Source organism: Mytilus trossulus, chromosome 6, assembly GCF_036588685.1.
Source record: "Mytilus trossulus isolate FHL-02 chromosome 6, PNRI_Mtr1.1.1.hap1, whole genome shotgun sequence".
Classification (NCBI taxonomy): Eukaryota; Metazoa; Mollusca; class Bivalvia; order Mytilida; family Mytilidae; genus Mytilus; species Mytilus trossulus.
Window position 1 is genome coordinate 59,837,689 of NC_086378.1, and position 27,580 is coordinate 59,865,268.

Sequence of the window (27,580 nt, forward strand, 5' to 3'; positions counted from 1 at the left end):
AATCGACGTCCAATGTTTTGCCTCTCTAATCGACGTCCAGTTTTTATCTTCTCGAATTGAAGTCCGTTTTATGGGCATATGCAAAGATCTAAACGCCTATAAATTTTGGCCGAAATGCCGTAATATATGGGAATATTCAAAACAAATCAATAAAACTGCAAATGGGGAACGAGTTCTAGGTCAATATTTTTAAAACCAAAAAATATATTTATTATATGTTACAAATAAAATATATTTAAAAAATATTTTTCTAAATTTATTACTGATGTTTTCAGGTTGTTATATCAATTTTAAAGTAATCGGTTTGAGAGATTATTTAGAGAACAAAACATTGAGATGTGGTGTGATTCTCAATGGGACAACTATGCATTAGAGTTTAAACGAAATAATGTAAGCAATTATAATCAATCGTACGTTCTTCAACAACGGCAAAGTCGGCAATTAAAGGCCATGACATGAAAAATGCAAAATAATTGGAACTGAACACTAACGATCTTTTTTATAACAAAACTATTCCGATAAATATATATGACAGACATAAACCAACGACAACCACTGGAATTCATGCACATAAAATGTTTGAAATTGGCTAGGTCAAACATGTTTTTGAACGTGTAACACTAAACTTGAACAGTGGTGTAACAGCACAATTTTAAAATATTTATAAAGCCAAATGAGTTTTCATATGTTTCACTGCAGGTGTAAATATATAAATCTATACTATTAAACGAGAAGACCTCATTTTTGGTGTCGCTTCTCTTCCTTCCACCATTAATTAATCATCATGCCTCTGTGTCCTATAGGTAACATGCATAGTCGCATTTATCATCCATTCTTATGATTATTCAGATTGCGTTATTTCGGAAGAAAAACGACAAAAAAGGAGTCCGGAAATGATTCCGTCATCAGACTGACTTTTAGTCATAGATAAGACTTCCTGCTTGATACATGCACAAATACAACCAATCGTATGATAGATAACAAAAAAGAAAAATAGATAAGCCAAACAGAGCGTTCTCCATTTTATGGTGTTTTCATTGCAAGAACCACAACTATTATACCTCCTTAGAAAGGACAATTATTGTTCGCGTTTATCTACATGTAAACTACGATTATCTGTATTCTGTCTACTGTTTTTTTTAATGTTTACTATTCAGGGGGTCATACCAGTGGCATTTATATTAAAATAAGACTTAGTAAAACATGTAACACAAGTACAACCAACCAATCGTAGAGTGTTCTCCTTATCACGGTGTTTAGATCGCAAAAATCACAACTATTATATTCTTTAGAGAGGACAATATTTTTCGCGTTTACAATTATACTACTTTAATGCTGTATAGAGACTCTCTGTATTCTGTCAGGGAATTTCTATATATAATTTATTGTTAAAAGGGAAAACAGTGATTTGGCAAAAATGAAAGTAAGGTAGAGATTAGAGGGAGGCATGACCTTTTTCGGAGCGTCAAGATCGGGTGTTTGTAAGCTCGGTATTTGGGGATTGATCCTTACGGGATCCGGGAATATATTTTTCGATTTCGGGATATGAATTCCTTTAAATTCTGCATCTCTGGATTTCATGGTTTTAAGCCCGGGATTTCGGGAACAGGACCCCTCCGATCGACAACCCCTCAAATTAGCCTTAGTCGGTATTAGTCATTCATACATGATTCGAATCCTACCATTGGCATATTAATAAGGCTCTAAAAAAGCACTGATGGATTGTCATAGAAGCCTATTTTGTAGACTAATAATGGTCTATATATAAGCAGTTACATTTATTTCATGTTTGAAACGGTGCAGATTTTTAATTTGATTTGACTTTTACCAAAAGAAGCATTGTAGCAAAGGAGAACAATAATTGTGGTCGTATTGGCCACACCAAATTAATTAGTAGTTCTTTGGAAAACCCGCATCTAAATTGCCGAAATTGAAATAAAAAAATAAAAAATAAATTTCCCGCACCTCACCTGCCAAACCCCCCCAAAAAAAAAAAAAAAAAATTCCCGCACGTCGAAAATAAATCCGCATTTTCGACGAACTCGATTCCGGTATTAAAAAAAAAATCTTTATCAATTAAGCGTTTGAAAATATGCAGTGTTTGTCATTTGTCAAGCATATTTTTGATTCTGATAAAAAAAGTTGCAAAGATGGAAAACGTGCTGATTGTTTCTGTGGTGAAACATTCAGACAAAAATAACAATTGTTGTACATGGAGTAGAAATTAAGCCTTTTGTTGGCCCTGTAAATACCCCTACTGATATTTCATTGATACATTTCTTTTGATATGAAAAGATAGACACCAAAACAGTTCAACGGTTGACGGCCTTGTGGAGACCTCTGCATTTGTTATTTTTCCTGGTGGATGTTGTGCAGTTCTCAAACTTTAAAATACCCCATATTGTTCCATTTTTATATGTACCTTTTTATAATAATACAAGGTACTGACAAAATGATAAAATTTGATATTTTATACCATTTTTAAAGATGGGTGAAATTGAAAGTTAACTTGTTTAACACAGGATGTTTTGTAAATGAAAAAAAATGCATTTCTATTTAAGGATTATAGACTCCATGATGCATCTGGTTGAAATTTTAGTTATAATATAGGCTTATAAATGTAGGTTATGTAGGTATTTCCATGTTGGTATGTTTTGGTGTAATTTATTTTCTGATATTTAATTGTAAAGTAGCACTAGCTAGAACCCCCAGTTTCCACTGTGCTTGGATTGACTGGTTAGTGATCCATATGCATAAACACAAAACACACACCATGCAGTTATGATTACAAGAAGCTAGCTAGCATACTACAGAGGGTGTCTAAGGACCAGAAGGTGCATATACTACAGATGAAAGCAGTTCATATTAAAAGCAGATAGCCATAAAAGTTCATGCATAAAAAAATATGTTCAAAAGTGTATATTTGTGCAGTGTTAATTATACAAACAACAAAACAAAATGAAAAAGAATGCAGAAAGTTGAAATACATATAAAAAGGGAGATAATTTAATTATATCAAATTATGTCCCCTTTCAATTAAGTGAGCTGAAAATTCAGTTGCTTCTTTTAGGTAAAAGATATAAAAATTGAGAGAAAAAAAATATCGCTCGCTCCATATTTCTTCAAAATTTGAGGCGAAGAATTTAAAAATATAAATTTAAATTTCGCTCGCTCGCCCCATTTTTTTTTGGGTAAAATCTCAAAGAACTATTAATTAATTTGGTGTGGCCTAAACCAGAAACACGAATATAATTGAATTTAACAGAAAGAAAACAAATATCGGCTTTTGGAAAAAGGGAGATACCTTAAATGTAATTCTCAATACATAATATCTTTTACAAAAAACATCCTATAACAGTTCACAAGCTGTATATGCCCGCGATTTCGCGGGTGTTTTCTAGTATATATATAAAACAACATCTCCATGCCTTATATATCATGTACTGTAAAAAAATCAGTGCCAATTTATCATTTTTGAAAAAGTTATGCCTCTTGGAACTATCACAGTATCTGGATGATGTCATTATAAGCGCTATCACGTGAACAATTTTACAAGACATTATGTCAAATTTATATCTGTAATGACTGATTTTCTAAAATCAGTGCCAAATATACTGGCAAGCCCCTTGGAAATATTTATCACATCGAAAATTGAATTGCATTTGCTCTCCAGCCTTCATTCTCTTCAGGTGTTAATAAACATGTTAAAGTAAAAAAATGTGTTTACTTATTCCTTTGAACAGATAAAATGTGTGCAACTCGAGGGAAATTTAAACTCTGTTCTTTTGTAGAGAATAATAGTTTAAAACCTAACTGCGCTTGATTGGTTTCCTTAGACGAGTGTAAATATTGTTCAATTTACCTCAGTGCCGTATAATATAGTTATTTACATTGTGCATTTAAATATCTTATTTCGAACTAAATTCATATCTATACATAAATATATGTATATATATATATATGTTTCAACGTTCAATCGACTATATAAATATAACACACAATGAGACAAGGTAAGTTTTATCTACAGACACTTGAAGTGGTTCTTTCTTAATACTAAGTCATGGTAAAATAAAATATTTCGTAATTGTGTACATATTTCACAGGTTCTTTGAAAAAGAAAACCCTCTTTAGATACGGAATTGGCTGTATCATGTTGTTTGTAATGTGCATATGTATAAAATAAATGAAATACAACCGTTCATTTAATTATTTTCATGCCCCACCTACGATAGTAGAGGGGCATTATGTGTTATGGTCTGTGGGTTCGATCGTCCGTCCGTTCGTCCATCTGTTCGTCCGTCCGTCCGTCCATCTGTTCGTCAGTCTGTTCGTTTGTTCGTCTGGCGCCAGTTTCAGGTAAAAGTTATTGGTCAAAGTAGTTTTTGAAATAAAAAACATGGGGTCAATGATAATTTTAGACCACAATCTGCTACCTGAAACTAAGTATATATTTTTCTTATGATATGATCTTTCTAGTTTTAATGTTCTGATCCCAATTTCACGGTCCTCTGAACATAGAAAATGATAGTGCGAGTGGGGCATCCGTGTACTTGGGACACATTCTTGATAACTTTAAAAAACGTAATGCATTCTAACTTTATTTATTCTTTGTATGCTTAAAAGAAGGAATTAATTTTAACCAAAATGTCAGAAGTACGGTACGCCTTTATGATAATTAGATTATTGGTTAAATATCGACAGGAAACATTTAGTTTAAGTAAATTTGTTAAAAATAGTGGTGTTGTCATATGTAAAGTTTTGCCTAAGCGGTTATTCGGATAATTGTTCAACCGATGAACTGATTAAATGGTAGTTTAAGTTGACAGTTTAAGGCCTTATCTATAGTACCTTACAAATGTACGTGTTTACAATACGAAGAATGGAAGATTGTCCTATATCATTATAAGGCTTTTCTGTGAGGATTTCTGGCGAAGATTGACATTTAAATATCCATTACGGCGTTTATAAAAACTTCGAATTGAAAATTAAAAAACTTTCTGATCTCGTCGCATTTCAAAATGTTTGAAACCGATGATTTCTCTTTTGCATGTTAATTTCTCAGACAATAATGTGACGTGTTTCAATTTTAAAGGATTAAACCTGTTACTCGTACCATTAATGACATAGAGAATGGAAATGGGTAATGTGTCATAGAAACGAAAAAGTGCAGAAAACAGGCGAAGGCCATTAATGGGTCTTTAACACATCGAAAAAATTCCCGAACTCAGAGGGTGCTTTAGCTGGTCCCTAAATACAATTGTGTATAAGATAAGTTATAACGTACGTCATGCTAAACGTCGAAATATATAAACGAACATTCATAACATATGCGTTACTTTGCATTTCACTATTTTGGAAAAGTCATTTCGTTTAAAGTATGAGAGAGCCTTGCACGATAAAGATTACCCATTCCGATGTTGGTCCACTCAATATTAGATCAAAAATAAGATAATGAAGTAAATTGTATAACTGTTACAAAGTTACTGTTTAAAAATCATGTTTACTAATCATGATTACTTAAGATCTTGCCACAGCAGATAGACAAGTTTTCTTAGTCTTAATTAATCTTATGTGTTTTTGGATTAACAAAAGGAACGTATATACAAACATGTACTGGACATTTGATATGTCAACTCAATTACCACAACAATAATGTTTAAATAAAACAACTTTGTACTTGTTTGGCTTTATAATATCTTGATATGAGTGTTACGGATGAGTTCTATGTAGACGAAACGCGCGTCTGATGTATTATATTATAATAATGATACCTTTGATATTTACACTACTGGGTTGATGCCACTGCTTGTGGACATTTCTTCCCCAAGGGTATCACCAGCCCTGAAGTCAGCACTTTGGTGTTGACATGATTTCAATTATATGGTATTTTTTTCACATTTCCTGAGCGTCACTGAAGGGTTTTATGTAGAAAAAACGCGCGTCTAGCGTATTAATTATAGTCCTGGTACCTTTGATAAATAACTAAAAAAATATACTCAATTTGTTCTGGCACCACTTAGAAAAAACATAATTTACCAAAATCACCTTAAATACACAACTGAGAGGGCGTATTTTTTAATTCTTCTGGCAGTTTTTATTTGTACACCTAACTGCCATTATAGCTACAGCCAAGAACCAGTTTTGTAATTTTGTTTCAAAGGTATACCATATCAAAACTGATGTTCATGGCATGAACAAATTGATTGATTAATTGTTGCCACATTAACGTACAAAGACATCTTTTTAATGCATGTAAAGAAAAGTCAGATTTAGAAAAGCAGCCATTGCCATTTTAACTAAAAGCTACTCTATTGATAAGTTCTCAACCCTTAACAAATCACCCGTCATCAAGCGACAGAATTTCAGAATAATCAGTAAATGAAACTGGATGCAAATTCGAAGATGTACTTAACGTAACTGATTATTTATAACATGTATAAGATTATATAAAAGGAAAATAAAGGTTAGAATAATTTCCTTGGCTAACATTTCAATGAGCCATTTTGTTGAAACTACTTGTGTTATCTATGTACATATCAAAACGAAGATGTTCTATAATTACCAATGAAACAACTCTCGACAAGAGATCAAATGACACAGAAATCAACAACTATTGGTCACCGTAAGACTTTTTGATTTCACTGAGATACACATGACTGCAATTCAAGGTTTCAAACACAGTTTTAAAGTAAAGAAAAAAATAGAACACCTTGCCCCATTGCACTATTACTGCATGTTTCTAGTTGATGTAAGCATAACTTTGTGATTTACTAATTTAAAGTTTGCACTTTATAAATACAACTGGTTCGCAAACCTCGCCTCTTTTGGGGAGACATGTATCGATATTGTTTTGTTTAACTACAGGTTTTCGGATAAGACATTTAGTTGTATTCTCATATAGACAAAACTTGTGAATTGTATAAATACACATGAATAGCGGTTAAATTGAATTGTGAGGAAGACATAATGTGAAGCGAGAGGTAGAACAGAATGTTAATATCAGTTTAAACTTCAAAAGGTTCGAGGCTTATAGATGTTGAAATTATGCCGCACAGTCCTCTATTTTGAACTTTAAAAACATGTAGTGCATATGAACTTTCCATTATAGGAAACATTTATTTTAGATACGTTATAGTATGAGTTCTACATGTTAACATGTCAAAGGAGTTCCTATAGGAAATTAATTTGTCTATATTATAATCCTGGTACTTTTGATAACTGTTTACACCACTTGGTCGATGCCACTGCTGGTGGGCGTTTCGTCCCCGAGAGTATCACTAGCTCAGTAGTCAGTACTTCGGTGTTGACATGAAGATCAATCATGTGGTCATTTGTTATAAATTTCCTGTTTACTAAACTTTGAATTTTTCGAAAAACTAAGGATTTTCTTATCCTATGCATAGAAAACCTTAGCTGTATTTGGAACAATTTTTTGAGAATTTTGGCTCCTCAATGCTCTACAACGTTGTACTTCTTTGGCTTTATAACTATTTTGATATGAGCGTCATTGGTGAGTCTTATGTAGACGAAATGCGCGTCTGGCGTACTAAATTACAATCCTGGTTCTTTTGATAAATGTTAACAGAAGTGCAACATATATTAAGTGAAAATAAGAACATAGAGAAGTTCACCGATTAGTGTTTCCTTCAGGGATTTTAATGATGTTAACTGAAATATAAAATTTGATAGAGTATCCATGAAGATCATTAGACAATCCTGGGCTTTAAATGGGACGGCTCAGCATAAATTCCCCATTTTCATTATTCATAGATTAACACATGGCATGGGTAAAATCTCTTTGTTCTTACTGTGCTATAATATAAATAATGCACAGCTAAGGTGTGCATTAACTACCTCAGATATATTGCACAGTTCAAATCTATTCTTACCTTTAAGGGCGTTTCCTGGATTCTTAAAGGGGTGTGACATGTATTTTATAAAATCAAAAAATATCAGCGATTGTAGCGATACTATAAACCTTTCGTTCTCTAATTCAAGGATGAACAACCTATTCGACCCCCTTCCCCCCAAACCCCCCCCCCCAAAAAAAAAACCCGCCATCTGACTTGAAGTTACAAAAAAGTTGATAAATTAAAGACTTTGTACAAACATCGCAGTTTCAAAATAAGAAAAAGCTGATGGATTGATTGGAGAAAAGCACACACCTTTGATAGCAAAACTGATAGAGCGGGGTGCCCATTTTCGCCAGGGACACAATTTCGCCGTTTTATGATTTTGAGGTGTAAAAATTCAAGGGATGGCTGAAATGAAAGACATATACCAGTAAATGATATTATATAACAAATATGATTATTTTTTAAAACTGAGACAAAATTGCGGCACCTACTGAAAAGGACGGAAAAATGGACAACGATTTTCGGCCAATTTCATAAAGAAAATACACGAATTCAAAGAAGTATTTCTTAGTAATTCTTTGTCTGAATGCCCTAAATTTCAGTTCTTTTAACACCTTTGAAATGTCAGCTATTCATCTATAATGAAATTGATTTGATCAATGTTGTTTAAAGCTGCGTTTTTTTTGTTTTAAATAGATATGTAAAAACGGCGAATATGTGTCCCCCATTGACAAAAAATCAGGAAATTTCATACACCCTTTAATCTTACTTTTCAGATGATTATATTCTAACAAACACGTTTTCAAGCTTAAGAATATTTTGCGTTTGAAGTTATCTTCATATAGAAATATCAGTATACATGCATCAAAAACATTTAGACCTGAACATAAACTGTATAAAGCATGAAAAGATGTGGCGAAAATGAGCACCCCACTCTAGTTCTAATCAATTAATATTGGAGTCGAAATCCTCAGCACGGGCGGAATTCGTCCTCAAACCTTCAGTATTGACTTGTCTAGTGATTACTGTAGAAGAACTCCTTAGACTTCTTGGTAAAAAGGGCCTCTGATAAAACAAGAAAGGTCTCTCCTTCCGTTTTTATTATCTAAACTAGGACATGAAATATTTTATTTTATTTTATGTACGCAGGGTAAATCTCAAATCAGTGTTTTAAAGTCAAAACAGATAATAACGATTTTTTTGTAGTTTCTTCCAAAAAAAATCATGTACTTAAGAATATTCAAATAAATGAAATCTGATTTGAATAATTTTTAGACTCAATGAAATTCATGAGGAGTTTTGACATATTTATTCCTATAAAGGGACTATTTGGGTATCGAATTTATTTGGGGTCGGAGGAGGGTGAAGGGTTAAAGATTGGATAGTGAATCGTTGTTTCTGTTTAATCATCATTTTAAATTTATGTACTAAAATCTTCCTCGTTTCATCTATCTCTAAGCATATCATTAAGGATAGAAAAGCAATAAATCTTTACTCAATAAAACCGATTTTAAAGTACAATATGTCAACGTATTAATCGTCACTGATTGCAAGAAAAATAATTACGAATAAATTTAACAGAAAGATAGAAAAAAAAAACAAAGTAAGTCGCAAATAATGTAAAAATTGATGAAGAAACCTACATAGATAAAACATTATAATTTAAAATTAAACAACCTCTAACTACATAAAGGCTCGTTTCCCCTTCCTTTAATCTACAGGAAACTTTACTAGAAGCCTTGGATTGCGGAATATGGTTTGAATATTGCTAAAACGTTCACGTAAATTGATGGCGTCATGTGTTAAAACAGTTATTGGCCAATCAAATCGGTATATTGTATTTAATCTGCACGCTCGTGTGACCCTTTAACACGAACTCCTACGTCGTTTGGGTTAATCAGGATCACCCAAGCTGTGCAGATTAAATCATTTGTCATATATTAACATTGTTGTGTTGCCGGTTTGTCCTGCATAAAGCCCATACGTAAATTTAACACATGATTATACTTCCTTATGACCGGCGTAAAACAACGCAAGTGAGAGATAAATATATAACTCTACCATATTAGAAATAGTGTGTTCTATCCTAAAATATATGAAATATTCCGTATTCACAAGAGGACCAAAATGATAAAAGTGAGGCTCTATTTGCAAATTTGGAGAAAAATCCATAAACACTAGGTAATAAAATAGGTCTTCCTCTTGCTCACGTTTTTTTCTTTCTTTTTTCTCATTTGTTACTTATCACGTTATCTCGTGTTATCATTAATGTTTTTATCATAAAGTCCACTACTTCGCTTTTTCGTTATAAAACTACTACAGTGAATGTTGTTATTTTGCATATTTAAATTAAATAAAACTGTCCTTGGAACCACTCTTTGAACTTTTTGATTATAAATAAACTCTTATCTACCGACTGATTTTTTTTAGTTAATAATATGATAAAGTTATTTGGTACATTTATATGTTTAAGAGGTCCTTCGAAATTTATATTTTTGTTGATTAATGATTCATTGTCCTCTTTGTGTTAACTTTAATTGAAAGCTTAAACAAATCGACGTCCATGAATTACAATAAAAAGTCAAATGATAAAAAGTGTGCCATAATAACATGCATACACATTGTTACGAGGTTCACACATAAGCGCTAATATAATCAACAAAACAATTCGTTTTAATTGTATAACTTGCACGCATCTTATGTAAATACAGGCTACTCAAATATCTTATTCTTTCTTAAAAATGCAGTATTGTCAACTGTTTTATTTGCAGAACAACGCCATTTTTGTTTCTAAATATACAGTGAAATTGAAAAAAACGCATGTTGTATACATGATATACTATTTATACAATTATTTTGAAATTCAACCGGATTATTTAAAAAGACTAAATGTGTTTGCTTCGATCATACTACACTTAATCACCTTAATTTCATGTATGTCTTATCACAAAATGATTTCTGCTAAATGATTAGAAGTAAATTTACATGGACAGGTGCTATTTGTGGCAGTTTTGTTTCGGCTTTTTTATACGTACAGCTGAAGTACAAATTTATTTTGAATGCAATCTAAATGTTCTTTCAGATATATTAAGTACATGAATCAAATCTTTAAAACTGTCGTGCGTTCGAAGCGCTTTTCTGAATAAAGCATCATCAGTAATATACAAACCAAAAGTTAAGTTGGGAGCCATCTTACTTTGTAACTTTAATTTTGAATGGTGTGTAAATTTTATAAAAATTTCATAATACGTAATACTATATTTATAAACTCATAGTGTCTTACGTAACATGCAACCAGGGTTACAACGAAATATAAACAGTGCAGCCATCTTGCATGTCTTGTGACAAATGAAATGAACAAACAAATATTTGGCTCACTAAGATTCGTTGTGTAATAATTCATGTATCCTACTTGTAAGTAGCTTTGCTATTGTTAAGTCATGAACAGACCAGTCGTAACGATTGTCGTTTTGTTTCCATTTTGATCAATGTAGATTTGCACTTTAGCTGAATTAAGTGCTATTAGTAAAACCTAATATTCTTTTTTGATAAAACCAATATGTTTAAAGATAAAATTTTAAGTTTCTATTATATACATCACGTTTAACAAAATTATAATTTAAACAGAAAGAATAACATTGTCGTAAGAGTTACATAAATAGACACATTGGCACATAACCAAACGAAGTGTTGAATAGGTTTTGCATCAATATAACAATTACGTATAAAGTGGAAAGGACAGTGTCATGCATATGTGTAGCCCTATATTAAATCTGAATTTCTCGTTGTCTGTTCAATAACATGTAATTGCTGTTTAAATGAATATAATGCATGAGTTTATCCTTACAAATATTCTTTACTTGTGATATGTCACAAGACAAAATTGTTACTCTTATGGGCCGTGACTTTGTTTAAAATTCAGTACAAAATACACCATTATTCAGCCATTTGATATATACACCTGGAAAAAAGTATTGCAACACCAAATTGAAATTGAAATTAAAAAAACATTTCTTATTTTGTTGTGATATTATCTGGTAAAATAGAACAACTTAAACATTATTTAAGTACCACCTGAGTTTAATCGATAAATATCGACTCGGTAAGTTTTTATTGGCACATGCAGCTAATGTACCCGTAAACAGCAAAACAGATGTTTGCATCCTCATTGTTTTCAACACTTTAAATAACCAAGTTATTAAAGTTATGTGATTGACATCTTGTAATGGGTCCTCGACAACTCTAAACTGCAGCAAGACGACAGATTATCAGCATGAGAGAAGCAAGGATGTCGTTGTAACAACTGCACGCATTGTTGGTCATCACAATTCCACTATAAGAAGTTTTAAGAATAAAAAATGGCACTGAGCGATGTTAAATACCTACCGAGATAAAGAAGACCCCCTAAACCATTTGCTAGGGAAAATCAAGCATAATAAAGGTTGGTCAGAAGGAAACCCATTGCATACAATACAATCCAAAAAAAAGAGAGTGGTGGGCATACAGGAGCCTTTTAACAAGAACTGTTCGAGATCGACTCATCGCTACTGGTTATCGTGCGATAAGACCATTTCGGAGACATTTGTTAACGAACAGACACACAGTTTTCCGTATCCAATGTAGTGCAGAGGTCGCAAAAGTTAAAAAATAGCATCGTGGAGGAAGATTCCTTGTTCCAATGGAATTCGGGTCATCTTCCTTGGACGGATCGTAGCCCTTATTTGAACCATATCGAGCATATATGGGACACTATTGGGCGGAAAGTGCGCGAAAGGACATCCCAGTTCAAACACATCATGAAATAAACAATGCCCGTCATCAGAAATGGTTGCTGCTACCTTAGCAACAAATTAGTTGATTTTTGGCAGGAATCAAAAGACGTTAAGATGCGGTTATCCGTTTGAATGGAGGCTGCGCACAAAGTACTAATTCTTTGGCATATAACGAACAACCATGATGTGAACAGTCATCTGAAGATTAATTTTGAAACGTCTGACATTGAAAAGTTCGACTATAGCCAAAGTTGTAAATTTCATTTTTTTTGTACAAAAAACACTTTATTTTGTTATTAAAATTGTGGTTGTATAAATCTTTTTTTTTCAAACATTTTTTGTTCGTTTCAATGCCAATGTTATCATAAACTATGTTTCAATAATATTATACAGATATCTTATTATATATCATCCAAAAAAGAGGCTGATTTTTCAAGTTTTGAAAAATCAAGGTGTTGCAATACTTTTTTCCATGTGTATATATTGTTGTGAAACAAACGTTTCCTTCATAGATGATATCGGATATGGTCCTTATATCGTTAGTACAATAAAGTTCCCTTTTCACTATATGTGAATTACTGAATACGACAGTCACTATAACAGGGTTTGTAATAATATGAACAACACGACGGTTGTCACATGTGATGCAGGATCAGCTTACCTACCTTTCGGAGGATCTGAGAACACCCAAAGTTAATGGTTGGGTTCCTGTAGCTAAGTCTTTAGTTGTTTATGTTGTGTCATGTGTACTAATGTATGTCTGTTTGTCTTTTTCATTTTAAGCAATGGCGTTTGTCAGTTTATTGTCGATCGATCAATTTGAATGTCCCTCTGATACATTTTACCCCACTTTTACGAGAGGATAACCGGCTTTTCCGAAACATACTATTCTTGTTGTTTAAATAGATAATTTGAGAGGTTCTGATAAAGAGATGGATGGACACTCAAACTCAAAAGCCGAAAATAAGCTGTCAACGCCATTTCTAAAATGAAAACAAACAGACAAATAATACTACAAATACAAATAAAACAACAAATAAAAAAAAAACAGTACACAAAACATAGAAAAGCTAAAGTCTGAAAACAACCAGAACGAAGATGTGTTATTATACCATTCAATTGATAAAATGATCTTAGGCCTATGACTAACATCTTTGACAAATTATAAAAAAGCCAAGGCTAACAATTATACTATCTATTATCAAATATTTAAATTTTATTCTATGGTTGTATAATTTCTCTGTAAACGTATACATGTATCCGGTACAGTTAAAGAGTGTGGTTTGCCATTTTGTGTTTACCTTTAATTCAAGTAAAATAATGTGAACTAAAGAAACTATAAAGTTTAAGGTAAATGATACAGGGATATTGAAATGTTGTTTTACTTGAAGATACTCGATCAAGCTGTTATTTCACATCAAGGTCTGGCTATAATTTTATCTATAGTGATATATATACTTCACTCGACGTGACATTTCTTTTCGTCTTAATATCGCGTAAATCTCTCGAGATTAAAGCTAGAATCCCAATATTACAATGTGTCGGATAATAGAATATTCAGAAATACCTTATTGTTCTTTAAACTTTTTTTGCTTGCGTGATATGTTTAAATTGTTATTCATTATATTATGTATGGACATACAACTATGTTGGAATGATGCCAATGAAACAATTATCCACCAAGGTCATATACTAAGAATATATATATATATATATCGCCAATGGCAGTCAGCAGGGTTAAAGAACATCAGTTGTTCGACCTGTTAGTCAAATGCGTTTTGTTTAAATATACTTTTTCACTTTGTTGGTCTTTTGGAAAATGTTGTTTGTGCTGTTTTTAGACCCTTCTACAACGAAATTTGTTTGACATGCACACGTATAAAAATTGCGCAATTTTTATACGTGTGCATGTTAACAAATTTCGTTGTAGAAGGGTTTAAAAACAGCACAAACAACATTTTCCAAAAGACCAACAAAGTGAAAAAATATATTTAAACAAGTTACTACAAATCACCCTATGTTTTTAAACACCGAGCAAACATATACGATATATATAGTAATTAAAATCACACTTTTTGTAAGTTCGAAGATCTTTACATGATCAATTTTCTTGATGGTCCGTCAAACCTAAATTTTTGAAAAGCAAGGATGTTTAACATATATAGAAACTTAAGAAACTGTATAACAGGATCTAAAAATATCAAAACTAAAATAAGATACGAAGTTTTACTTGAGTTGAGTATTTTTTTTTTTACATTTGAATAGTGCTTGTAAAAAAGGAAAGTACTGGATTTACCTATTGTTTCATACCGTAGGGAGAATTGTTTAGATATGAGGAATATTGTGAACATTTCTTAAAAAACGGAAATATCGAGAAACCTGACAACATTAGCTTATATTTGATACCATCCTTGAATATGTACTGAACTCTTCTATGTTGTTTGACTTATCAAATGCATGGTGTTTTATTTCCACAACCTGGTGACAGTCATATCTTATTTGGCGGCCGTAATGGGTTTTATTTCGGGAACTCATATATAAGTTTTTCTATATCCTTCAATATCTCATTATGCCAACTTTCCGGCTTTAATTATTAAAGAATTTTGTTGTTCGGATTTTTGACGGACTATTAAGGAATAGTTGCTTTATTTTTCTACTCGCAGCGTTTTGAAAGAAATCCATTTATATATATTTTTTTCTTTATATTGAAGACTTTGAATAATTTTGATATGAAAACACTTACAAATAAAATAATCGAATGTTCAAGAGGTTGAACAAGCTGACTTGCCTTTCATTTCAGACTGCATTTAGAAATCGCCAATTTCACGATGCTAATACTGCTGACTACGTTGCATTTGCTGATTTTATTTCTCCAAGAAGGTGAGTCTTTCCGTTGCTTTAATATACTAATAATACTACTACTACTACTACTACTACTAATAATAATAATAATAATAATAATAATAATTATAATAGTAATAATGATGATAATAATAATAATAAAATTAATATTAACCATAATCATAATAATAATCTTAATCATAATAATAATAATAATAATCATAATAATAATAATAATAATAATAATAATAATAATAATAATAATAATAATAATAATAATAATAATAATAATAATTAGAATCCAATAGTTTATTTCACGCTAATTCCAAAAATATATGGTTTCTATTCTATATATTTTAAATAAAGTAGCTTCTTTGTTATTTCCGGTTTAAAAAATGTCACATCCGATACTATTTGAATATTTACTTGACACCAAAAATATCTGGTTCTATATACTTTTATACTAATAAAGTAAAAAAAGAGCAACTTCCGGTTTACACAAGGTCACTTCCGTTTTTTTTTTTGTTTAAGGTTGAATGGTTTGAGACGTGTTGCAAAAAGTCTCATGGCTTTGTCATGTACACATATAGGATAACAGCAAAGGTCAAAATCTAGAACGTCAAATTAAGCTATGACTTTGAGATCAATTTTAAGGTTTCAACCAATGACCTCAAATCAAAAGACCATAGGTCATTAAATTACAAACCAACAAGGAGGAGTGACTCTCTCGTTTATAATTGCTATAAATCTACATTGTTTTTAAGAACAATATAATTATAGAGCTCATCAATTGTTGATATTTGTTATTATTTCGACAAATAGTACAGCATAGCGTGTACTAACATATTGATATTAATCACCTAAAATTGTCTTTTGATTTACAGGATTACACAACTTCTCATGTCTGGATATTGTATTCCACTTTCCCGTCTCGATAGGTTATCGGTGACTTTAACATCTACATTTTCACAATAAAAAAATATTATATTTTGACATTTTTGAACCAGATGCTCCGCAGGGAGCAGTTTTATGCGACCACAGAGGTCGAGCCCTGAACAGTTGGGGCAGGTATTGGCACAACATTTAAGCTTGATACAGCTCTGAATTTGAATTGTGATTAAATAGTTGACACAACATAGGTTTTTGACACAGAATGAATGTGGTCTAAGAACTTAAACTTATAAACTTATTTTTTTTAAATTGGACATTTACCTGTTACATGTATGGTCCAATATCCAAAAGCTAAATACATGGTTAGATTCAGCATATCATAGAACCCCAAGCATTACATGTTTGATGAAATCAAATAATGGTCAATTCAAGACCCTTAAGACTTCAAGGTGGACCAATTTGATAACGGGACCAAATATTAAAATTTAAATATATGGTTAAATTCAGCACATTGAAGAACCCAATATATTCAATTTTTGTTGAGATCAAACAAAGTTTTTTTTTTACCCTTTGAACCTTAATGTAAACCACTTTGAAAACAGGACCAAACATTAAGAATCTAAATACACGGTTAGATTTGGGGCAATATGCGCAATTGTTTCTCCATAGGCCGTAATGGTAACGTTTTCTCCTGTTGCTCAGCCCATATCGTAAACTTGTATATGCATGATGGCTTGTTTCGGAGCTGAGACATTTTTACATATGTGGTTAAATTTTCGGGGTACGAAGTGTGATTCATTTTTTCGTAATTTAGCAAACCCCGAGTATAATTTTGCGATGTGGCTCCTCATGGTAAAAAATCCCATTTTTAACACAATAAATTCTTTGAAATTTTAATACTTTGAACACATTTAATAGCTCCATGGTTTTTACACATTTATTCTGTGTTACCTTACTTTCTAAATTAACACTAATGGTTCAGCTCAGTCATTTGTTTATCATAGAAATGTGTCAAATATCACTACACAGAGATTTTTTGTTTACACGTGACTTTTGTGTTCCTCATTTCAAGGCGCATTAGGGGTATTGTCCCATTTGGCATATCAAAGAACCCCAATAATCCATTTTTTTATGAAATCAAACAAAGTTTATTTTTTTACCCTTTCTGACCCCTAATTCCTAAACTTTAAGGACCAAAACTAAAAAAAAAAATCCCCACCTTGCCGTTGTGGTCATAAAGCTAGTGTTTAAATTTCATAGATTTCTTTTTACTTATACTAACGTTATTGTACAAAAACCAAAAAAAAAATGCTTATTAGGGACCTCTTTGTGGCCTTTAATTCCTAAACTGTTAGGACCAAAACTCCAAAAATCAATCCCAAACTTCTTTTTATAGTCATAAATCTTATTTTAAAATTTCATAGATTTCTGTTTACGTATACTTAAGTAATTGTGCAAAACCCCAGAAAAATGCTTATTGGGCCCTTTTTTGCCCCTATTTCTTAACTGTTTGGACCAAAACTCCCAAAATCAATCCCAACCTTCCTTTTATGGTCATAAACCTTGTGCTTAAATTTCATAGATTTTTATTCAATATACTAAAGTTATAGTACGAAAACTAAACGACTTCGGACGACGACGACGACGACGACGCCAACGTAATACCAATATACGACCCCAAAAAAATACGGTCGTATAAAATAGCTTTTCAATTTTATATCATTTTTTTATTATTATTACATAAGCTTTTATGAATAGTGTTAATTTCGCTTAGACAATTCTGCCAAAAAATGGTCTTTAAGGTTCAACACAATACTTGTAATTAAACATTAAAAAAATTTGAAAATTTAAATTACAAATGATTAACAAAATTTGTAATTAGTGAAAGTCTGTTGCTTTAAAATGATAAACTGTTCTGTGTTTCTATTTGTGGGTTTTTATCTTGTAGGGTCTGTAACAGCTGAGATTCTCTGCATGAACAAAGAAATAGATGCAAAACAGTTTAAGTTGAACTGCACTGTGGATGAATTTAAGTCTGACATCGACATTTATTTTCCTAATAACATATCAGGACACGCGTTTTGTGTTGTTCCTGTATCTTTGGACACAAACTGCACATGTCGATGCAAATCCACTATTTCTTGTAAATGTGCGATTAGCCAGGATATACCAACAAAGACAACAACACTTCAAATCATTGCTAATGATTTACCAAGCATGTTTGGTTGCTACAGATGTACCCATGGGTCTGAGAGCAAATCGCTCATGGTAGCTAAATCCACCACAAGGAAATGCGGTATATACATGTATATAATGAAGTAAAGAATAAATATAGCTTAACTATTATATAAAAATGATTGATGATTTTCTATTACCATTAGGTTTGTTTTGATTAAACAATACACATGAAACTTTGCACATATACATGTTAACTGCACAATTGCTCCTACATCTTGTCGAATATGATATGCATTCTTATGTCATTAATCGAAATCTGGTATATGTACTGCGTGATGCTTGATATTTCTGACAGTTTTAAAAAACATGGCGTTAAAAATTTCAACAAGCTTCAGGTTACTGCAATACACTAAGGTATGTCCTATGTGTTTGTGTGGCTTTTGTTGTGCTTCGAGCTGATTTGATAATTCAAGCTCTTTATTTCTTATTGTGTGTAAGTACATGACTCTTGTTAATTGAATGCACATGAACACTTTTTAACGCTCCACAGTCGAAGGACTGTTAAGATAATTTGTGTTATTTTCAAATTTGGTTACCTTTAAGTATTTATTGCTAAACAATCCTTTACCAAAATGAATATCTAAACTTACAATATTGTTCAAATAACAACTACACAGTTCGATGATGTACTGACGAGAGACCTGTTAAAAAACCAATACAATATGCCCGTCATATATGACATAATGGAGGTGTTAGATAACACCGAACGATAGCATAAGCTGAACAACAATTCAAATTGATCAGAGAGAATCGCATAATACAAAAGTACATACGTGAACTAGTTTAATGTTCATACCTGTCATATGAGCTTTTATCGATTATTTAAACAAGAATGCACACGCTGAAATGTCTCGCCTCCTTCACTATCCATTGATATTATGGTGATAGTCCTAAATATAAAGCTAAATTACAACTATCACATAAACTAAACAAGAACCAAGAAAATGAGGATAAGGTCATATAAACCAAGCAATAAATAAATGTACACCTTACAATCAATCAAAACACTAAATACACTTGAACAATTGCTTATAGTTTTATAAGAAACAGACTTAACCAAGAATACGTACCATTAACCCATGAACTATACAAATGAGGTCAAGGTCAGATGAACCATGCCAGACAGATATGTACAGCTTACAATCCTTCCATAAAAAAGTTATAGTTGACATATTGCTTAAACTGTAACAAAAACAGACCTAATCACAAAAACTGAACACTGAATAATGAACCGTGAAAAAAGTATTATTATCCAAATATTCATAATAAGAGAGGAATTACATTTCAAGTAGTCACTAAACCATAAAAATGAAGTCAATGACTCCTCCAAAATCAACCAATTGCATTCGGTGTTCGTAATGTTCCGGTTTAAGTTATCGTAGTGTACAATTATCAAATGACACATAATAATATGATCTAGCTTGTATATCATGTTTATGAAGGCAGCTAAAATGATAAGTTTTTATTCTTTATCTAGCTGATGATCTGGAAAATTATGACTTTTCTTGTATAGTCTGCTGGCCGCTGCTATCAACAGCTGTGGTAATCTGTATATTACTATGCATCTTTCCTTTTACTCCAGGTGAGAAATGTTTTACCTGTTTACATTTCCTTAATTATTTTGATTCTTCTGCCACCGTTTCGTATGGACTATAATCATAAATTCATAGATAAGTATTAGTGTAACCAGAATTCAATGGTAAGATACATAAGCGGGGACCGAAAGTAGCATTTGCAGGTAAGAATACCGAACATGTAACAGAGTCGACAAGTTACAATTTTGAAAAGTGGCATTTGAAAAATTATTCTAAATTTACTTTTATGTTAAACTAAAACCTGGTAATAACGCTATCTGGTTACACTAAACAAATCTAATCGAAAACTTTTGCAACGACTATGAGTAGTTTCACGAAGAAATAAAAGCACTTACACCTGGTGTATACTATCGTAAAAGTGTCTGATGTTTTGCAATCGGTCAAACTTTCAAAGTGAATGTCTTCGTCAACAATACTTTGCCATTAGTGTTTTCGTAGTGATGTTTTAAATTTGTCTTTTCTTGACCTGTGATTAATGGCTATTCGGTATGGGGTTTTTTCACTGTTAAAGACGGTATTTATAGTATATATCTTCTCTAAATTAGTCTCTTGCTTTCAAATGCTTAGATCTGATAACTGCCGAGGAAGACAAATAAAGAAAAGCGCCTACATACCATAGAGAACTACATGTATTAGTTCACCAACATCGGCATCGACCGAATGCAATTAAATTAAAATAACCTTATTTGTTTTTGGTTTTCGAAAAGTATAATATGTATATATGTACATTTGAAATAGATGGTGCATTAGATATAATTTACATTTCAGGTAGAATATTCAATCGTGTAACAAGCTGTTTATCGAGAGAAAGAGAACAAGCAGGTTTGTTGACACAATTTTTTGCAATGGTCTAAAATATTAGTTAAATTTCACATGAGATAATCACCTTGCTATAGAATCACGAGAAAATGTCCTACCATACGCATTATAATAAGCAGTGCCATAGTGCTTTTTAGCTCACCTGGCCCAAAGGGCCAAGTGAGCTTTTCTCATCACTTGGCGTCCGGCGTCCGTCGTCGTCCGTCGTCGTCGTCCGTCGTCGTCCGTCGTCGTCGTCCGTCGTCGTCGTCCTGCGTTAACTTTTACAAAAATCTTCTCCTCTGAAACTACTAGGCCAAATTTAACCAAACTTGGCCACAATCATCATTGGGGTATCTAGTTTAAAAATTGTGTCCGGTGACCCCGCCAACTAACCAAGATGGCCGCCATGTCTATAAATAGAACATAGGGGTAAAATGCAGTTTTTGGCTTATAACTCAAAAACCAAAGCATTTAGGGCAAATCTGACATGGGGTAATATTGTTAATCAAGTTAAGATCTATCTGCCCTGAAATTTTCAGATGAATCTGACATTCCGTTGTTAGGTTGCTGCCCCTGAATTGGTAATTTTAAGGAAATTTTGTTGTTTTTGGTTATTATCTTGAATATTATTTCAGATAGAGATAAACTGTAAAAAGCAATAATGTTCAGCAAAGTAAGATCTACAAATAAGCCAAATGACCAAAATGATCAGTTGACTACTTTAGGAGTTATTGCCCTTTATAGTCAATTTTTAACCATTTTTCGTAAATCTTAGTAATCTTTTAGAAAAATCTTCTCCTCTGAAACTGCTGGGCCAAATTATTTGAAACTTGGCCACAATCATCATTGGGGTATCTAGTTTAAAAATTGTGTCCGGTGACCCCGCCAACTAACCAAAATGACCGCCATGGCTATAAATAGAACATAGGGGTAAAATGCAGTTTTTGGCTTATAACTCAAAAACCAAAGCATTTAGAGCAAATCTGACATGGGTAAAATTGTTAATCAGGTGAAGATCTATCTGCCCTGAAATTTTCAGATGAATTGGACAACCTGTTTTTGGGTTGCGGCCCCTGAATTGGTAATTTTAAGGAAATTTTGCTGTTTTTGGTTATTATATTGAATATTATTATAGATATAAGTAAGCTGTAAACAGCAATAATGTTCAGCAAGGTCAGATTTACAAATAAGTCAACATGACCAAAATTGTCAGTTGACCTCTTTAGGAGTTATTGCCCTTTATAGTCAATTTTTAACCATTTTTCGTAAATTTTATATATCTTTTACTAAAATCTTCTTCTCTGAAACTGCTGTGCCAAATTGATCCAAACTTGGCCACAATCATCTTTGGGGTTTCTTGTTTAAAAAATGTGTTCGGTGACCTGGCCATCAAACCAAGATGGTCGCCACGTCTAAAAATAGAACATAGGGGTAAAATGCAGTTTTTGGCTTATAACTCAAAAACCAAATAATTTAGAGAAAATCTGACATGAAGTAAAATTGTTAATCAGGTCAAGATCTATCTGCCCTGAAATTTTCAGATGAATTGGACAACCTGTTTTGGGGTTGCGGCCCCTGAATTGGTAATTTTAAGGAAATTTTGCAGTTTTTGGTTATTATCTTGAATATTATTATAGATATAGATAAACTGTAAACAGCAATAATGTTCAGCAAAGTAAGATCTACAAATAAATCAACAAGAACGAAATGGTCAATTGACCCCTGTAGGAGTTATTGACCTTTGTAGTCAATTTTCAATCTGCTTCCTTTGTTTAATATTCACATAGACCAAGGTGAGCGACACAGGCTCTTTAGAGCCTCTAGTTTTGTATTACAACACACATTTGCAAATCAAATTATTACATATGTCATACTTACTTGGTCCATATTTATTCAGATTAAATTAGAAACTATGTAATTATTACTGTACTATTAATTAAAACAGTAATCTAAGATTTAATACCGTTCTCCAAAATTCCAACACTCCACTGAATATCAGAGTTCCAACGTTTACATAATCCATATACTAGTATTCAAGTCACGAACTGAAATTTGTATAATGCGCACTATAATTGTTTTTAAGTACTATCATTTGTGTCCAGATGCCATAAGATTACTGGTAACACAGTTTAGCTTAGTTAAGTCCTTATATCAAATTGCGTCGGCCCTTCAGGAGTATCTGTCCGATTTATATGATATGGGTTCTTAGAATACCTGTATCATATATAAATATATTGTTAGATATGTAAATTTGCATTCGCCAAATTTTTGTTCTTCCCGCGCCGGCATTCGAACCCATGTTACTGAGATGTCGTGACACCAAATCGCCTGCACTGTAGCCGTCCCGCTAGCCCACACGATCACAAATTAATGTAAGATACAGTCACAGAAAATAAATATATTTGTAAGTACGTCTGAGCCAGTGACTACTCTACAACAGATTTATCCATATGATCACCAGCAGTGATGTTGATACATGGCTGTGTACATTATGTATAAACAACTCGTCTAAACATCAACCCAACAATGTTAGATCTATAAATTTGTTTTCGCATTTTTTTTGTTTTTCCCTCGCCGTGATTCGAACTCACTGCTGGTGATCCGATGGATAAATCTGTTGTTAAGTTGTCACTGGCTCAGACGTACTTATAAAAGTAATTATTTTCTGTGACTGTATCTTACATTAATTTGTAGGATCCTTTACTATAGATAATTAAGCTGATCTGTAAAAATAACATCTCCATGCCTTATATATCATATACTGTAGTACGACGCTAGTTTAAAACTGACGTGGAAAGGTAACACCCGGCCAACGAGGCTTCATTTTTATGAAGCCCAGGTGGTATTATGGTCTAGTGGGACGGCTACAGTGCAGGCGATTTGGTGTCACGATATCTCTGTAGCATGGGTTCGAATCCTGGCGGGGGAAGAACAAACAAGTTTGCGAAAGCAAATTTACAGATCTGACATTGTTTGGTTGATGTTTAGAAGAGTTGTATGTACATAAAAGTACACAGCCATGTATCACCATCACTGCTGGTGATCCGATAGATAAATCTGTTGTAGAGTTGTCACTGGCTCAGACGTATATCTGTATTTGTTTTCATATGATATTTTAATATATTACATGTATCACAATAGCATTTCTCGTTTATAAAGTCATATTGTCAGGATTCAAATATTTAGAATGGTTTTGGTATACCTGTAAGGTTTTATCTCAATATAACTTATAATATAAATAACATAATATTATAATACTACATGTACGTGTTTAGAAATTCTATCCTGTCGACATTTCCATTTATAAAAAACACTTTCGAGAGGTTAATTATCGAAATACTGGACTCCATCTATCTTAACGCACCCAAAACACCTTTATCATTTTAAAAGACCCCTTGCATCAATTCAAAAGTATCATTTATTAGTATCTAAAGATGCACAATCATCCTAATTAATATTAAACCATTTACTTTCAATCTTTAGAAGAAGCAAATACACAGCTCGGGGAAACTCATCAAAAATTTTACAATCACGGAAAATAATTGAATTAAATTCAATTAACTAAAAAAGAATTAGAGATAGAGTGAGACTTTTTTCTGGGTCTTGATGATAATATCAAGGTCGTTAATAATATATCACTTAATTGGGCGGTCAATCATTTAATTTGCTTTTTTAAGTATTGTAAAAAGGGGTATTTCTTACTATAGTCATTTCGTATAGTTTATGTTCTGTATCATTTCCCTAACGTATTAATGGTTTGTTCATAGCTTTCTTTGTCCAGACATTCCTACGTAACATTTAACTAAATTCGTTCAATGTTTTGTAAAACAAAATGTCTTCTATATACAAAGTGAGATGTAATAACTCGATTTTTTCCAGGCTATGATCATCTGAAAGATAACACCGACTCTACATGTGCTACGTGTAATGAAATTGTAACCTGTGCATTGTGCGTAGACTGTAAAGACCATTACTGTGACGTCTGCTGTGTACATCATCGAGGAATGAATGGTGATCACGTTATGTTTCCAACAAAACAAATCGCAGTAAACCAACAAATGGTAAATTGTAACATTACAAAATGTACAAAAATAGCCGAACAATTTTGTACCACTTGCTGGAAACCCTTTTGTACTTTATGTTCTAGAAAAGGCCACTGCATAGATAAGAAAATTATTAGCATTTACCAGGCACATTCTGTACGAAACCAGATAAGTTTGGAGAAGTTCAAAACAAATTAATTCCTCTTCACAACGTTTCATTTCTAGACGACAAGAATCCAGTTCGAGTTTGTGGTTTGGCTTTCTTAGGGGATGCAACTGTTGTTGTTATTGATGGGAATAATAATAAGTTGATTGTATTCAAGTCAAAAGAAGAGCAAAGTTTGGCGAATAATAAACTGTCACATGAACCAAATGCAATCACTGCAATAACTGGAAATGAATTTGCGGTAACATATCCTTATCAAAGGCATATACAGCTTTACGAACTTACTTATGACACAATACAGAGTAACTATAAAGTATCGTTATTAAAAACAATCAACACCAGTGGTAAACCGTTTAGCATAGCATACAATCAAGGTTTATTTGTAGTTGAGATTGGAGAACGTGAAGATGGAAGGATTGTTATTATTGACGTTCACGAGAAAACAGAAATGAAAACAATAGAATGTCATTTTGCATTCTTTACTGGGCATACAATACGACTAGCACTAGATCAAAATCGAATATTCGTGTCCGCTATGGGGAAAAAAATGGTTTCTTGCATGGATTATGACGGCAACACATTATGGCATCAATCCGTGCCAGGTCCAAGAGCTTTAATTGTTTTCGAAGATTATTCCTCTAGTGAAAAGATTATGTTGGCCAGTAAGAGGTGTAATGCTATTTACGAATTGAAAAAAGAAGGCGATCATCACAAAATTTTAAAAGCTACTGATAAAATTAACTCTCCACGGTATATGGCATATCATAGCGTCACAAACACAGTTTGTGTTCTAGTGGGTAACGAGAAAACTCACAAAGATGAATTGGGATTTTTTAAATTCGAAAATGCTGAATCGGAGGAATCTACAAGCCCCTCCGAGGAAATACTGCTACAGAGCTTGTCGGATTGAATATCTGAAACAACATTTTACACCGAAGCACTTCACACCTCTTATGTCTTTTTGTTTTAGTTTTGGTGTAATTACTTGCGTAATTACTTGACTGCTGGACAATCTTTTTGTGAATACCTATATATACATTAAAATGCATATGCTCTCAAATAGAAGCGAATGCAGCTTTTAATTTTAATCGGTTGGAGACAGTTAAAAAAAAATCCCTAAAAGAATTTCACCGAACATACGAAATCTAGCTGCTGTGTTTTATGGCATCGATACAGAAAACTTATTCTGTACAATTATAAAAAAGTATAAAATGTAACTTAGTAAGAGACGCAAACATTTTGAGGTTAGTTTTTGAAATAAGGTATGTTAATATTGGATGTAAAGATTTTATTACGGTGATTTTTTCCCCAAATCTTAAATATAATTTAGGGTCTGCAACTTGCTTTTAGTATTTGATAGTATGGTCAATTTTTCTGGGTAAAATTCAGATGTGCCGTGACTGAATTACTTAGTATAAAAGAAATATAAAAAAAATATATAAAAAATAATTAACAAAACGGATCGACAGAGCATATGCAATAACAATTTTTATATATCAGATTGAATCCATTTAAATGTGTTAATAACATGTCCTCTTTTCTCGGGGGAAAATTGAGGAAATAATAGAAAAGTTGACACTATATGGGGACGAAGTCCCCAATTATGGTAAAAATTCAATAATTTTTTTTTTTTTTTCATCGGAAAATTTCCCTAATTTTTCATACAACTTATGAACTCAAAATCGTTAAATTTTTTTCAGATCTTATTCCTGTTCCGGTGTTCCACGCATTCATGCAGAAATCTACTTCCTTTTCCGGTCTTGTTTGCATGAGACTTTGAATAAAATATATATTTATCAGTCTAGTAAAATATTAAAATATTAGATTGGAACTCAATACAAATTCATTTTTAACCGGACTTTTGTGAAAAAAATGTCGGTTATTGATTTGGGGATGTACGGCGGTCGGGCGGTCGGTCGGGCGGGCGGCAATCAAATGTTGTCCGTGCATTAACTCATGAATCGTTTAACCAAAGCTTTTAAAATTTTAATATGTTGTAACTGACAACTAAATGAAGGTCAAGTACAATAATGGCGATTTTGACTTTTACCGTTCAGGAGTTAAGGTTCTTGAAAGATTGAAAAATGGAGTTTCCAGTCGTGTCCGTTCATTTACGCATGAACTGTTCTACCAAAGCTTCCCAAATTTTAATATGTTGTTACTGATAACAAAATGAAGGTCAAGTTCAATATTGACCATTTTGACTTTTATCGTTCAGGAGTTATGGTTCTTGAAAGATTGAAAAATGGTGTTTCCAGTCGTGTCCGTGCATTTTCTCATGAACCATTCAACCAAAGCTTTTGAAATTTTTATATGTTGTTACAAAATAGAGGTCAAGTGCAAAAATGACGATTTTGACTTTTACTGTTCAGGAGTT